Genomic DNA, 16883 nt, shown 5'->3' on the forward strand with positions numbered 1-16883 from the left:
TGTCCATGCTAAATTCTCCCCCAGTATACCCGAACAGGAGCCAGAGCGACGAGGGGACGAGGGGATTTTCACAGTAACTTCATTGCAGTGTTAATGTAAACCTACTTGTGATACTAATAAGTAATCATTTCCTCTTTCCAAAATGGGGAAAGCCCAGCCAATAAAGGCTGTGACCCTGAATACCTCTGATTGGCAAAGTTCAACCCTGAGAAGGAACATTCATTTGATTTGATTTGATCTAATTTGATTTATTATTGTCACGTGTATTGGAATACAATAAAAAGTATTGTTTCTTGCGTGCTACACAAAGCATACTGTTCATAGAGAACATAAGGGAGAAGAAGAGGAGAGGGTGCAAAATGTAGTGTCACAGTCATAGCTAGGGTGTAGAGAAAGATCAGCTCATTATAAGGTAGGTGCATTCAGAAGTCTGACAGCAGCAGGGAAGAAGCTGTTCTTGAGTTTTTTGGTACGTGACCTTAGACTTTAGTATCTTTTTCCTGATGGAAGAAGGTGGAAGAGAGAATGTCCAGGGTGCGTGGGGTCCTTGATTATGCTGGCTGCTTTTCTGAGACAGCGGGAAGTGTAGACAGAGTCAATGGTGTCACTGGGTGAAGAGTTTAAGGCGTCCACTCCATTGCCTGCTGTAGATGCTCCTTCGAACACTAAACTCACTGATGTTTTCCAAATCTTTGCTCATGCTGTTGTGGAAAAGTTGGACATTTCCTTGTTTGGTGCAGGTAACAGAAAAGAAATTCCGCATGTGACTTGGAGTCAACTTAAGGACAACAACACCCTGTTGGTGTTGCACCTGTGACCAGAGTGTAGCTGAAATAGAAACGCAATCACTCAAACAACAGTTTGAGGTGGCAGAGCAGGCATCTGTTTCACAGCCACCTACCTCTGCCCTGCCTATCATCAGAGACTTGTATAGCACAGGAGGAGGCCATTCAGCCCTCTGTGCTTGTGCTGGCTTTTTGAATGAGCTCCGCAATTAGACCATAAAAACAGGAAGCCTAATCTGAGCAACTCTGAGAGATACTTCTGCTGGTATCATTAACAGCTGGAAGTAGGGCCCAGCCTCAGTGCACATCAAGATGACAAGGCACTCAATTGCCTGTTCTACCTCCATCCGCAGGTACAGCAGGCAGTAAAGAAGACAAATGGTATGTTGGTCTTCATAGCAAGAGGATTTGAGTATAGGGATAGGGATGCTTTGCTGCAATTGTATAACCATGATGTAGAGATGCCGGCGTTGGACTGGGATAGGCACAGTAAGAAGTCTCACAACATTGAAGGTCGATAAGTCCCCTGGGCCTGATTAAATATATCCTAGGATTCTTTGGAGGCAAGGGATGAGATTGCAGAGCCTTTGGCTTTGATCTTTGGGTCCTCACTGTCCACGGGGATGGTGCCAGAGGACTGGAGAGTGGCGAATGTTGTTCCTCTGTTTAAGAAAGGGAATAGAAATGACCCTGGTAATTATAGGCCGGTTAGTCTTACTTCAGTGGTCGGTAAGTTGATGGAAAAGGTCCTTAGGGATGGGATTTACGACCATTTAGAAAGATGCGGATTAATCCGGGATAGTCAGCATGGATTCGTGAAGGACAAGTCGTGCCTCTCAAATTTGATAGAATTTTTTGAGGAGGTAACTAAGTGTGTTGATGAAGGTAGAGCAGTTGATGTCATATACATGGATTTTAGTAAGGCGTTTGATAAGGTCCCCCATGGTCGGCTTATGATGAAAGTAAGGAGGTGTGGGATAGAGGGAAAGTTGGCCGATTGGATAGGTAACTGGCTATCTGATCAAAGACAGAGGGTGGTGGTGGATGGAAAATTTTCGGATTGGAGGCAGGTTGCTAGCGGAGTGTCGCGGGGATCAGTGCTTGGTCCTCTGCTTTTTGTGATTTTTATTAATGACCTAGAGGAGGGGGCTGAAGGGTGGATCAGTAAATTTGCTGATTACGCCAAGATTGGTGGAGTAGTGGATGAGGTGGAGGGCTGTTGTAGGCTGCAAAGAGACATAGATAGGATGCAAAGCTGGGCTGAAAAATGGCCGATGGATTTTAACCCTGATAAATGTGAGGTGATTCATTTTGGTAGGACAAATTTAAATGTGGATTACAGGGTCAAAGGTAGGGTTCTGAAGACTGTGGAGGAACAGAGAGATCTTGGGGTCAATATCCACAGATCTCTGAAGGTTGCCACTCAAGTGGATAGAACTGTGAAGAAGGCCGATAGTGTGTTAGCTTTTATTAACAGGGGGTTGGAGTTTAAGAGCCATGAGGTTATGCTGCAACTGTACATTTGGAATATTGTGTGCAGTTCTGGTCACCTCACTATAAGAAGAATGTGGAAGCGCTGGAAAGAGTGCAAAGGAGATTTACCAGGATGCTGCCTGGTTTGGAGGGTAGGTCTTATGAGGAAAGGTTGAGGGAGCTAGGGCTGTTCTCTCTGGAGCGGAGGAGGCTGAGGGGAGACTTAATAGAGGTTTATAAAATGATGAAGGGGATAGATCGAGTGAACGTTCAAAGACTATTTCCTCAGGTGGATGGAGCTATTACAAGCGGGCATAACTATAGGGTTCGTGGTGGGAGCTATAGGAAGGATGTCCGAGGTAGGTTCTTTACTCAGAGAGTGGTTGGGATGTGGAATGGACTGCCTGCAGTGATAGTGGAGTCAGACATTTTAGGAACATTTAAGCAGTTATTGGATAGGCACATGGAGCACACCAGGATGATAGGGAGTGGGATAGCTTGATCTTGGTTTCAGATAAAGCTCGGCACAACATCGTGGGCCGGAGGGCCTGTTCTGTGCTGTACTGTTCTATGTTCTATGTAACACCAGGTTAAAGTCCAACAGGTTTATTTGGAATCACAAGCTTTCGGAGCACTGCCCCTCCATCAGGCGAGTCACTCACTCACCTGATGAAAGAGCAGCACTCCGAAACCTTATGATTCCTAATAAACCTGTTGGACTTTAACCTGGTGTTGTGAGACTTCTTACTGCAATTGTGTAGGGCATTGGTGAGGCCACACCTGGAGTACTGTGTGCAGTTTTGGGGTCCTTATCTGAGGAAGGGTGTCCTCGCTATAGGGGGAGTGCAGTGAAGGTTTACCAGACTGATTCCTGGGATGGCAGTTCTGTCATATGAGGAGAGACTAAATTGGTTAGGATTATATTCACTGGAGTTTAGAAGAGTGAGAGGGGACTGCATAGAAACGAATAAAATTCTAACAGGGTTAGACAGGGTAGATTCAGAAAGAATGTTCCCAATGGTGGAGAAGTCCTGAACTAGGGATCATAGTTTGAAGATAAGGGGTAAACATTTTAGAACTGAGGTGAGGAGGAATTTCTTCACCCAGAGGATGGTGGATGTGTGGAATTTGCTACCACAGAAAGTAGTTGAGGCCAAAACGTTGACTGATTTCAAGGAGAAATTAGATATAGCTCCAAAGAGATCAAGGGATATGGGCGGAAGGGGGATCAGGATATTGAATTTGCTGATCAGCCATGATCAAAATGAATGATGGAGCAGGCTCTAAGGGCCAAATGGCTTACTCCTGCTTTTAGTTTCTATGTTTGTATGTTGAAGGCAGAGGACCTGATGATGTGGACCGGAACCTCACACACAAGTTAATACAGAGATTCCCCACCATGCAAACATGCAGCTCCCCGGTGTACTCTCCAACACATTGATGCACAGATGATCTTCAGGCAAAGGTTGGGATTTGCACAGGAGCAGAGGGAACTGAGTGGAGACTTAACACGTTTACTTTTTAAAACAAACATAGGGGAGTTTTAGAAAGTGATTGGGAATGGATGAGTCTGTAACAGAAATATCATAAACCTCTGGCACAAGAGAGTGAAGAGAATGGTTTCTCCAACCAGGAAAAGTGGAATAAAGATCAATTGATCAGTAATTTAACCCTGGAGATAAAAACCAGTGCAACTTGGAAAGGAAGGGTAGGTACTAGTAAAACCGACTTGAACTTGCCTTGAACACCTTAAAATGGAACTCCAGTATTACAAGCCCCAGAATAACTGATCCTTACTGAGATTTGATCATTTTGAACTGTTTTTTCCTTCTTGGTAAAGTCACCTGCTCCATTAGTTTCAGAACTATTGGACTCTTCCCCCGCCCAAAATGTCATTCTCAACACCCCGCCCCCCTCTCCCACTTCATCAACGTTTCCTGGTATGTTTTGTTCGGCAAAGGCTGGAAGGAGATTTGATACAGATCAGATTGAATTGAATGGTGGAGCAGGTTAAATGGTTCTTATGTAACCAGCTTTCAAACCAGGAGTCCGTTTCTGAAGGGGTTTATGAACCGGTTTTGTGCGCTGGCAGTTAAATATTGTCATTGTGCAATGGAGGGGCAATCCACATTTTGATGACTCACCTACCTCCTATTTACAAGGACCGTAAACCATTCAATTTCCTTACAAACATTGTACAATCAGGTTGCACAACAAGTATTAAAAGATTTTAATCTGGTTGATTTGTTTGTTATTCCCTGAGGGACTGCCTGTAGGTTTCTATTCTCTGCAGCTCATTCTTTTCATCCTAACACATGCTCAGTCTGCCCATGACGTGGAGATGCCAGCTTTTGACTGGGGTGGGCGCAGGAAGAAGTCTCACAACACCACGTTAAAGTCCACAGGTCTATTTGGAATCACGAGTTTTTGGAGCACTGAGCCTTCATCAGGTGAAGAAGCAGCGCTCCGAAAGCTTGTGATTCCAAATAAACCTGTTGGACTTTAACATGGGGTGTTGTGAAACTTCCCACTCTTCCCAGACAGTGGGGGGAATTTTTACTTCCCGCCCGCCAAGGGAATCGTAGCGGGACAATTCCCCCCGTTGACCGTGGGTGGAATTTTCCAGTTTTGGGGTGAGCATGGCCGGAAAATTCTACCCAGTTTGTTAAATATCAATTCTCAGTGAACCACAAAGTCCCACTCAGCTAAATGTTGGCAAGACCGAAATCTTTGTCCTCAGGCCTGGCTGTAAATTCAGTATGCTTCCCATCAACTTCACCCTCCCCTGCTTCCCTCACTGCAGTCACTGTCTCAGGGTGAACCAGCTTGTTCACAATCCCTCACCACTTCCACTCCCTCCCAGAACCAGGATTGATTGCCCCCCAACTCCTCCCATCACATCCTCACTTTCCACACCACCAGCCTTCGCATTCATAAGACCATTAAAGTTTTAAACATTTATTTAGTAGGCTTACACTAACATGGCAATGAAGTTACTGTCAAAATCCTCTAGTTGCCACACTCTGGCGCCTGTTCGGGTACATTGAGGGAGAATTTAGCATGGCCAATGCACCTAACCAGCATGTCTTTTGGACTGTGGGAGGAAACTGGAGCACCCGGAGGAAACCCACACAGACACGGGGAGAACGTGCAGACTCCGCACAGACAGTGACCCCAGCCAGGAAACGAACCTGAGTCCCTGGCGCTGTGAGGCAGCAGTGCCACCGTGCCGCCCACCATCCTCCGTCATTTCTGCCAACCCCAGCATGTTGCCACCATGGAACACTCATTCCCCCTTCTCCCTCCATCAGCATCCCACAGGGATTGCTCCCTCTGTGATAACCTAGATAGTAGAACCAGAGGGCACAACCTCAGGCTAAAGGGACAGTCCTTTAAAACAGAGAAGAGGAGGAACTTCTTCAGCCAGAGAGTGGTGAATCTGTGGAACTCTTTGCCGCAGAAGGCTGTGGAGGCTAGGTCATTGAGTGTCTTTAAGACGGAGATAGATAGGTTCTTGATTAATAAGGGGATTAGGGGTTATGGGGAAAAGGCAGGAGAATGGGGATGAGAAAAATATCAGCCATGATTGAATGGTGGAGCAGACTCGATGGGCCGAGTGGCCTAATTCTGCTCCTATGTCTTATGGTCTTATGGTCTAACCCGGTCTGCTCTGTCACGAACCACGCAGATGTTGTCTGAGAGGGTGTCTCAACCTGAAACACCGGTTGATGGTGGTGTGAGGAATCACGTGAACCCCCCCTCAGTGAGAATAACCAGCCCAGTTGTTGTGTAACAATTGCTAAAGTCAATTTTTAAAGTGAAAGACAAGGCAATTACACAGAAACAGGATTATAATATTCTAAGAGAAATAAATCTTTGAATTACTAATCATACACACAGTTTATATAGAAATTACCCCTTGTTCCAAAATATATACCTGCAATCCCTGAAATCCTTAACACTTCCCTGTTCCAAAACAACATCTGTGGTGAACCATCGTTGGTTACCACTGTGGGGTTATTCCAATGTTACTGTTGGGTTAGGGTGTTGCCACTGTGGGATTAATATACCTGTGGTGGATGCTGTTATGGTACATCCCGGTCGGGCCCCGCCTCCTGGGGAGAGGTATAAGACCCTCTGCTCAGGCGGGACCCCTCAGTCTGGATTGGTGTACTCGTGTTGGATAGTTCCATTGTTTGTCAATAAAAGCCTTCAATCGCTGAAGCCTTGTACCTCGTGCTTGATTGTCGCGCATCAATTTTATTGACAAACATAAAACTCTCGACAGTAGAGTATGGAGCAAATGCTGAAACCAGAGCGTCTGGCGCTGGACCCACGTGCGGTCGGTGCCGCTAACACCTTCGACCACTGGCTGAAGTGTTTCGAGGACTACCTGGCGGCCTCTGCAGCAGTTACTACAGACGACGACAGACTCCAGGTCCTCCACGCGAGGGTAAGCGACACGGTCTACCTCACGATTCGTGCGGCCACCACTTACCCGAGGGCCATCGAGCTCTTGAAAAAACGATACACGAGACCACCCAACGAGATTCACGCTCGTTACCTCCTCGCTACACGACGTCGGCAGTCGGGCGAAACCATGGAGGACTACGCCAATGAGCTCTTGCAGCTTGCCAGGGGCTGCGACTGCAAAGCGGTGTCGGCTGAGCAGTATATGTACGACCTCGCCCGAGATGCGTTTGTAGCAGGGGTAGGGTCCTCGTACATCCGGCTTAAGCTATTGGAGAAAGGGAACCTCAACTTGACCCAAGCGATGGAGATGGCTGAGATGCTGGAGGCAGCGTCGAAAAGCTTGGCTCTGTACCCCGAAGACCACGTGGAGACAACGTGGCAGGAGCAGTCACAAATCCCTCCTCGCCCCACGGGCTCGCGCTCCCATATTGACCCAACGACGGCGGCAGCTCTAGGCGGCCAGCGGTGCTATTTTTGCGGTGGAGCCAAGCATCCATGGCAACAGTGTCCAGCTAAAACGGCGATCTGCAGTCAGTGCGGTAAAAAGGGGCACTACGCTAAAGTCTGCAGATTGAAGCCCAAGAACGGCAGTGCAGCCTGTGACCCTCCAGAGCGGAGACAATCTCCTTCGGCGTCGCAGTACCCGCGAGGCCCGACCATGTGCGAATCCAGGACGGCGCCATCGTGGCTGACGGAGGAGGAGGATGACCACCAGGAGTCGCTACGCTTGGCGCCCTCACCCACGTGCGATTCATGGGGGCGGCCATCATGGTCGACGACGACCAGGAGCGACCAGCAGGGGTCCTCAGTATCAACCTCGGCTGCATGCAGTGACGTCCAAGGGCCAACGGTGGCGTCGATCTCTCTGGACCAGACAAAGCATCACAGGCTTGACTGTTCGATGATGAACATCAAGGTAAATGGTCGTACTGTGTATTGTCTGTTTGACAGTGGGAGCACCGAGAGTTTTATTCACCCTGACACTGCGAAAAGGTGTGGACTCCGGGTTCTACCTGCCAAACAGACAATTTCTATGGCATCACGGTCCCGGTCTGTACCGATCCAAGGACGTTGTATGGTAACCCTGGAGGTGCAGGGCACAATTTACGAGCGATACAGGCTCCTTGTGTTGCCGCACCTTTGCGCGCCAATTCTCCTTGGACTAAACTTTATGGTCCACATGAAGAGTGTGATCCTACAGTACGGTGGGCCACTCCCTTCGCTGGTAGTAGGGAATCAGCCGCAGCCTCCAAATTGCCCAAAGCGCCCCGCATGCAATCTTTCCACACTAAAGATCACCACACCTTCTTTATTTAAGAATCTGGTACCAGGCTGCAAGCCCATCGCTACTAAAAGTAGGCGTTACAGCGCTGAAGACCGGATCTTTATCAGATCTGAGGTTCAGCGGCTCCTCAAAGAAGGGATCATACGGCACAGTGCTAGTCCGTGGAGAGCGCAGGTCGTGGTGGTTAAAAGCGGGAACAAACCCCGGATGGTCATCGACTACAGTCAGACCATTAACCGTTATACGCAGCTGGATGCGTATCCTCTCCCACGCATATCTGATATGGTCAATCAGATTGCGCAGTACCGGGTGTTCTCCACCATAGACCTTAAGTCCGCCTACCACCAACTCCCCATCCGCCCAGAGGACCGACAATACACGGCTTTTGAGGCGGATGGTCGTCTATACCAGTTTCTTAGGGTTCCATTTGGTGTCACCAATGGGGTCTCGGTCTTCCAGCGTGCTATGGACCGAATGGTGGACCAGAACGGGTTGCGGGCTACCTTCCCGTACCTGGATAACATCACCATCTGCGGCCATGACCAGCAGGACCATGACACGAATCTCCAAAACTTTCTGCGCACTGCATCTCGCCTGAATCTGACCTATAACAGGGAGAAGTGTGTATTCCGTACGCGCAGGTTAGCTATCCTTGGATACGTGGTGGAAAACGGGGTCATCGGCCCAGATCCAGACCGTATGCGCCCCCTTACTGAACTTCCCTTGCCCGCTAGCGCAAAATCACTGAGGAGATGCCTCGGCTTCTTTTCTTATTATGCGCAGTGGGTCCCCAACTACGCGGACAAAGCCCGTCCGCTCATCAAGTCCACGACTTTCCCACTCACGCCGGAGGCCCAATTGGCCTTCAAGGCTTTGAAAAGCGACATTGCGAAAGCCACGATGCACGCGGTGGATGAATCCATCCCTTTTCAGGTGGAAAGTGATGCATCGGACTTCGCCCTGGCCGCCACACTAAACCAGGCAGGCAGGCCCGTCGCGTTTTTTTCCCGCACCCTTCAAGGTCCCGAAATTCGGCATTCAGCGGTGGAGAAGGAGGCTCAGGCCATTGTGGAGGCCATCAGACACTGGCGCCATTACCTGGCGGGGAAGCGGTTCACCCTGATCACGGACCAGCGATCCGTGGCGTTTATGTTCAATAATACGCAGAGGGGCAAGATCAAGAATGACAAGATCTTGCGGTGGAGAATTGAGCTCTCCACCTATAATTACGATATTATGTATCGTCCAGGGAAACTCAATGAGCCCTCGGATGCCCTCTTGCGCGGAACATGCGCTATCATGCAGGAGGACCGCTTGAACGCCCTCCACAATGACCTGTGCCATCCTGGAGTCACTCGACTCTACCACTTCATAAAAGCCCGCAACCTGCCCTACTCGGTGGAGGATGTCAGGTCAGTAACGAGAAGCTGTCGGATTTGCGCGGAATGCAAACCGCACTTTTATCGACCGGACCGGGCACAATTGGTCAAGGCCACTCGCCCCTTCGAGAGGCTGAGTGGGGATTTTAAGGGCCCCCTTCCCTCAACGGACCGGAATGTCTACTTTCTCAATATCATAGATGAATACTCCCGGTTCCCGTTTGTTGTCCCCTGTGCGGACACGTCGACTGCCACAGTGATTAAGGCATTCAGTGATCTTTTTACCCTGTTCGGGTACCCCTGCTACATACATAGCGACAGGGGCTCGTCGTTCATGAGTAACGACTTGAGGCAATTCCTGCTCTCATACGGGATTGCCTCTAGTAGAACCACGAGCTACAACCCTAGGGGTAACGGACAGGTGGAGAGGGAGAATGCTACAGTCTGGAAGGCTGTCCTATTGGCGCTGAAGTCCAGGGGCCTTCCAGTCTCCCGTTGGCAGGAGGTTCTTCCAAATGCGCTTCATTCCATTCGCTCCCTCCTGTGTACGGCAACCAATGCTACTCCCCACGAGAGGATGTTCTCATTCCCTCGGAAGTTGTCCTCGGGGATCTCCTTACCAGCCTGGTTGACGTACCCAGGACCCATCCTTCTGCAGCGACATGTGAGGGCCCGCAAGTCCGACCCCTTGGTCGAACCGGTCCAACTCCTCCACGCCAACCCTCAGTATGCCTATGTGGCATATCCTGACGGGCGAGAGGATACGGTCTCGATTCGAGACCTGGCGCCCGCAGGGGACGTAGCAACTCCTGTCGCTCCTATACCCCATGTCACGAACCCCCTTTCACTTCTTTCTTCCCCAGACGTGGCGCGGTCAGCACCGGGACCAGTGCATAACAGTTATACTCCCATGTACAGCTTGCCTGAGACTCGGAGATCGGCGCCACCACAGAAGGTACCAGGATCCCTTGCACCACCGCTTCACCAGGGTCAACCGGCCCGTGAGTCCTCCAGGGGACAGCCGGACGCTGTTTTGGAGAGAACGCCACCGCAAGCACCTGCTCCGGTGTCGCAACCGGTGTTGAGGAGATCACAGCGACGGTGCGGTCCTCCAGACTGTCTGGACTTGTAGATTTTGTATATATGTAATCTGTTTTCGCACCCCGCCGGCCTTTGTTTTTAAAGGAGGGGTGAATGTGGTGAACCATCGTTGGTTACCACTGTGGGGTTATTCCAATGTTACTGTTGGGTTAGGGTGTTGCCACTGTGGGGTTGTTATAATGTTGTTGTTGGGTTAGGGTGTTTACACTGTGGGATTAATATACCTGTGGTGGATGCTGTTATGGTACATCCCGGTCGGGCCCCGCCTCCTGGGGAGAGGTATAAGACCCTCTGCTCAGGCGGGACCCCTCAGTCTGGATTGGTGTACTCGTGTTGGATAGTTCCATTGTTTGTCAATAAAAGCCTTCAATCGCTGAAGTCTTGTACCTCGTGCTTGATTGTCGCGCATCAACATCTAAATTAAATAAATCTATAAGTCAAATCCAGCCACAGTTACCACACAATACAAGGCAAATGATCAAAGAACAAAGAACAGTACAGCATAGGAAACAGGCCCTTCGGCCCTCCAAGCCTGTTCCGCTCCTTGGTCCAACTAGACCAATCGTTTGTATCCCTCCATTCCCAGGCTGCTCATGTGACTATCCAGGTAAGTCTTAAACGATGTCAGCGTGCCTGCCTCCACCACCCTACTTGGCAGCGCATTCCAGGCCCCCACCACCCTCTGTGTAAAAAACGTCCCTCTGATGTCTGAGTTATACCTCGCCCCTCTCAGCTTGAGCCCGTGACCCCTCGTGATCGTCACCTCCGACCTGGGAAAAAGCTTCCCACTGTTCACACTATCTATACCCTTCATAATCTTGTATACCTCTATTAGATCTCCCCTCATTCTCCGTCTTTCCAAGGAGAACAACCCCAGTCTACCCAATCTCTCTTCATAGCTAAGACCCTCCATACCAGGCAACATCCTGGTAAACCTTCTCTGCACTCTCTCCAATGCCTCCACGTCCTTCTGGTAGTGCGGCGACCAGAACTGGACGCAGTACTCCAAATGTGGCCTAACCAGCGTTCTATACAGCTGCATCATCAGACTCCAGCTTTTATACTCTATACCCCGTCCTATAAAGGCAAGCATACCATATGCCTTCTTCACCACCTTCTCCACCTGTGTTGCCACCTTCAAGGATTTGTGGACTTGCCCACCTAGGTCCCTCTGTGTTTCTATACTCCTGATGACTCTGCCATTTATTGTATAACTCCTCCCTACATTATTTCTTCCAAAATGCATCACTTCGCATTTATCCGGATTAAACTCCATCTGCCACCTCTCCGCCCAATTTTCCAGCCTATCTATATCCTGCTGTATTGCCCGACAATGCTCTTCGCTATCCGCAATTCCAGCCATCTTCGTGTCATCCGCAAACTTGCTGATTACACCAGTTACACCTTCTTCCAAATCATTTATATATATCACAAATAGCAGAGGTCCCAGTACAGAGCCCTGCGGAACACCACTGGTCACAGACCTCCAGCAGGAAAAAGACCCTTCGACCGCTACCCTCTGTCTCCTATGGCCAAGCCAGTTCTCCACCCATCTCGCCACTTCTCCTTGTATCCCATGAGCCTTAACCTTCTTAACCAACCTGCCATGTGGGACTTTGTCAAATGCCTTACTGAAATCCATATAGACGACATCCACGGCCCTTCCTTCATCAACCGTTTTTGTCACTTCCTCAAAAAACTCCACCAAATTTGTAAGGCACGACCTCCCTCATGACCTCCCTGGGAAACATCTTTACCTAGCCTATCAAAGCAAATTCATGCTTCATACCATCATATTTACCTTTATTAAGATTCAGGACCCTGGTCCCAGAATCAACTGCATCACTATCCACCTTGATAAAGAATTCTTTCATTTTACGGTCACTCATCCCCAAAGCTTCTCTCACAACTAAATTGCCAACGAATCCTTTCTCATTGCACAACACCCAGTCCAATATGGCCTGTTCTCTTGTTGGTTTCTCAACATATTGCTCCAACAAACCATCCCGTATGCCCTCCAGAAATTCGTCCTCTATTGTACTGTGACTAATTTGACTCTCCCAATCTATATCACCAAACATTACATTAAGGAATGCAATGTTCCTTCACCACATTCATCTGCGATTTACTGTCTCATGCTGTTCCTAACATTGTGTGGCTTTTGCTACCAAATAAACCTGTTGGACTTTAACCTGGTGTTGTTAAACTTCTTACTGTGTTCCTAACATTACCACTACAATTTGATGCTCTGTATACCACTCCTCAGCCTTTTGGTGTTTCTTAACTCGACCCATACAGATTCCACATCATCTGTGCTAATATCTTTCCTCAATATCGTATCAATATCATCTTTAATCAACAATGCAACTCCACCACCTTTACCTTTCTGGCTGTCTTTCCTAAACACCAAATAGCCCTCAATGTTAAGTTCCCATCCTTGGAGCCATGTCTCCATGATGCCAACTATAACTTACCCCTTTACATCTATCTGCATATCTAATTCATCCATGTTGTTTCAAATGCTCTGAGCATTCAGAAACAAACCCTTAAGGTGAGCCCTTTTAATAATGCTGGTCCTGTTCCTATTATTTTTTATTGTGTTCTTATCTGATTCTGGCCCATGATTTCTCTGCCTATCACTTATCTTATTCTCCTTGCTATGTTTTCCTCTTGTTCTTGATTTCCCCTGCCCTGAATCCTTACAGACATTCCCACCTCTCTGCCATATTAGTTTAAACCCTCCAATCAAACGGGTTGCACTTATCCAGGCAAGGGGAGAGTGTTCCATCACACTCCTGACTTGTGCCTTGTAGATGGTCGACAGGCTTTGGAGGGGGGTAAGGAGGTGCGATACTCGCCACGCAATTCCTAGCCTCTTGCCTGCTCTTGTAGCCACTGCATGTATATAGTTGGTCCAGTTTAGTTTCTGGTCAATGGTAACCTCCAGGGTGTTGACAGTAGGTTTCAGCGGTGGTAATGTCACTGAATATCAATGGGCAATGTCAAAATGCTGTGATATGGAGAAAGAAATTAGGAATGGAACTAAATGAATTGATTTTCAAAAGAACAGGCATAGACTGAGGGGCAGAATGGCCTCCTCCAGTGCTGTACCATTTTATGATTCTATGTTTTGGAGCATGATCTTTTTGTTATGTTCCAATGTGTTTTGTCTGCAAACAGAGGTTGGGGGGGAGGGGGGGGGGGGGGGGGGTAAAACTAGCAAAGGGCGGCCACTCTTGTTAACTCCCAAGAATATTGGTACTCACTGAAGTAACCTTTAACTATCTGAACAGTGTACAATCTGTGGGTGGCACGGTAACACAGTGGTTAGCATTGCTGCCTCACAGTGCCAGGGATCTGGGTTCAATTTCTGGCTTGGGCCATTGTCTGTGTGGAGTTTGCACATTCTCCCGTGTCTGCGTGAGTTTCCTCCACATGCTCCGGTTTCCTCCCACAGTCTGAAAGACGTGCTGGTTAGGTGCATTGACCCGAACGGGCTCCAGAGTGTGGCGGCTAGGGGAATTTCACAGTAACTTCATTGCAGTGCTAATGTAAGCCTTACTTGTGGCTAATAAATAAACTTTAAACTTTACTTTATCTATATCAAGGGACTGGAATATATGTTGGCTAAATTTGCTGATGACACAAAGATAGGAAGGAGAGTATGTTATGAAGTGAACATAAGGAAAGGGGTTTGAATAGGTTAAATGAGAGGGCAAAAAACTTGGCAGATTTTTTTTATTCATTCGTGGGACATGGGTGCCGCTAGCTGGCCAGCATTTGCATTTATTGCCCTTCGCTAGTTGCCCTTGTTCAGAGGGCAGTTGAGAGCCAACCACATTGCTGTGGCTCTGGAGTCACATGTAGGCCAGACCAGGTGAGGACGGCAGATTTCCTTCCCTAAAGATCATTAGTGAACCAGATGGGTTTTTCCGACAATCAAAGAACAAAGAACAAAGAAAATTACAGCACTGGAACAGGCCCTTCCGCCCTCTAAGCCTGCACCGACCACATTGCCCAACTGAACTAAAACCCCCTACCCTTCCGGGGACCGTATCCCTCCATTCCCATCCTATTCATGTATTTGTCAAGACGCCCCTTAAAAGTCACTATCGTATCTGCTTCCACTACCTCCCCCGGCAACAAGCTCCAGGTACCCACCACCTTCTGGGTAAAAAACCTACCTTGTACATCTCCTTTAAATCTTGCCCCTCGCACCTTAATTCATTCTTCAACCCTGGGAAAAAGCTTCTGACTATCCACTCTGTCCATGCCCCTCATAATCTTGTAGACTTCTATCTGGTCGCCCCCCCCCAACTTCCGTCGTTCCAGTGAGAACAAACCAAGTTTCTTCAACCTCTCCTCATAGCTAACGAAGCAAGTGTGGAATACAAGGAAAGTAGAAAGAAACTTAAGTAAGGAGTAAGGAGGGCTAAAAGGGGTCATGAAAAAGCATTGGCCAGCAGGATTAAGGAAAATCCCAAGGCTTTTTATACATATATAAAGAGCAAGAGGGTAGCCAGGGAGAGGGTTGGCCCACTCAAGGACAGGGGAGGAAATCTATGTGTGGAGCCAGAGGAAATGGGCGAGGTATTAAATGAGTACTTTGCATCAGTATTCACCAAAGAGAAGGACTTGGTGGATGATGAATCCTGGCAAGGGTGTGTAGATTGTTTGAGTCATGTTGAGGTCAAAAAGGAGGAGGTATTCGGGTTCTTGAGAAACATTAAGGGAGACAAGTCCCCAGGGCCTGATGGGATATACCCCAGAATACTGAGAGAGGCAAGGGAGGAAATTGCTGGGGCCTTGAGAGAAATCTTTGTATCCTCACTGGCTACAGGGGAGGTCCCAGAGGATTGGAGAATAGCCAATAGTGTTCCTTTGTTTAAGAAGGTAGCAACAATAATCCAGGTAATTACAGGCCGGTGAGCCTTACGTCAGTGGTAAGGAAATTATTAGAGAGGATTCTTCGAGACAGGATTTACTTCCACCTGGAACTAAGTGGACATATTAGCGAGAGGCAACATGGTTTTGTGGAGGGGAGGTCGTGTCTAACTAACTTGATTGAGTTTTTCGAGGAAGTGACGAAGATGTTTGATGAGGATAGGGTAGTAGATGTTGTCTACATGGACCCCAGTAAGGCCTTTGACAAGGCCCCTCATGGCAGACTGATGCAGAAGGTGAAGTCGCATGGGATCAGAGGTGAGCTGGCAAGGTGGATACAGAACTGGCTAGGTCATAGAAGTCATGATGTGGGGATGCCGGCGTTGGACTGGGGTAAACACAGTAAGAGTTTTAACAACACCAGGTTAAATTCCAACAGGTTTATTTGGTAGCAAATACCATTAGCTTTTGGAGCGCTGCTCCTTCGTCAGATGGAATGGAAATCTCCTCTCAAACAGGGCACGGGCATTCAGCCTCTGATCTTCGGGTAAGCATTCTCAAACAGGGCACGGGCATTCAGCCTCTGATCTTCGGGTAAGCGTTCTCCAAGGCGGCCTTCACGACACACGACAGCGCAGAGTCGCTGAGCAGAAACTGATAGCCACGTTCCGCACACATGAGGACGGCCTAAACCGGGATGTTGGGTTTATGCCACACTATCAGTAACCCCCACAGCTTGCCTTCTGGACTTGCAGAATCTCACTGGCTGTCGTGTCTGGAGACAATACACATCTCTTTAACCTGTGCTTAATGCTCCCTCCACTCACATTGTCTGTATCTTTAAGAGCTGGTTGGCTGTAGAGATTCGCATTCTAATCAGTATTCTGTAACTTGATTTTGTGTCTCTGTGCCCTGTTTGAGAGCAGATTTCCACTCCATCTGACGAAGGAGCAGCGCTCTGAAAGCTAATGCTATTTGCTACCAAATAAACCTGTTGGACTTTAACCTGGTGTTGTTAAAACTCTTACTAGGTCATAGAAGACAGAGGGTAGCAGTGGAAGGGCGCATATCTGAATGGAGGGCTGTGACAAGTGGCGTTCCTCAGGGATCAGTGCTGGGGATCTTTACTGTTTGTAAAATATATAAATGATTTGGAGGAAAGTGTAACTGGTTTGATTAGTAAGTTTGCAGACGACACAAAGGTTGGTGGATTTGCAGATAGCGATGAGGACCATCAGAGGATACAGCAGAATATAGATCGGTTGGAGACTTGGTCAGAGAGATGGCAGATAAAGTTTAATCCGGACAAATGTGGGGTAATGCATTTTGGAAGGTCTAATACAGATAGGAAATATACAGTAAATGGCAGAACCCTTAAGAGTATTAATAGGCAGAGGGATCTGGGTGTACAGGTACACAGGTCACTGAAAGTGGCAACGCAGGTGGAGAAGGTAGTCAAGAAGGCACACGGCATGCTTTCCTTCATCGGCTGGGTAATTGAGT

This window comes from Mustelus asterias, chromosome 1, assembly GCF_964213995.1.
Source record: "Mustelus asterias chromosome 1, sMusAst1.hap1.1, whole genome shotgun sequence".
NCBI lineage: Eukaryota > Metazoa > Chordata > Chondrichthyes > Carcharhiniformes > Triakidae > Mustelus > Mustelus asterias.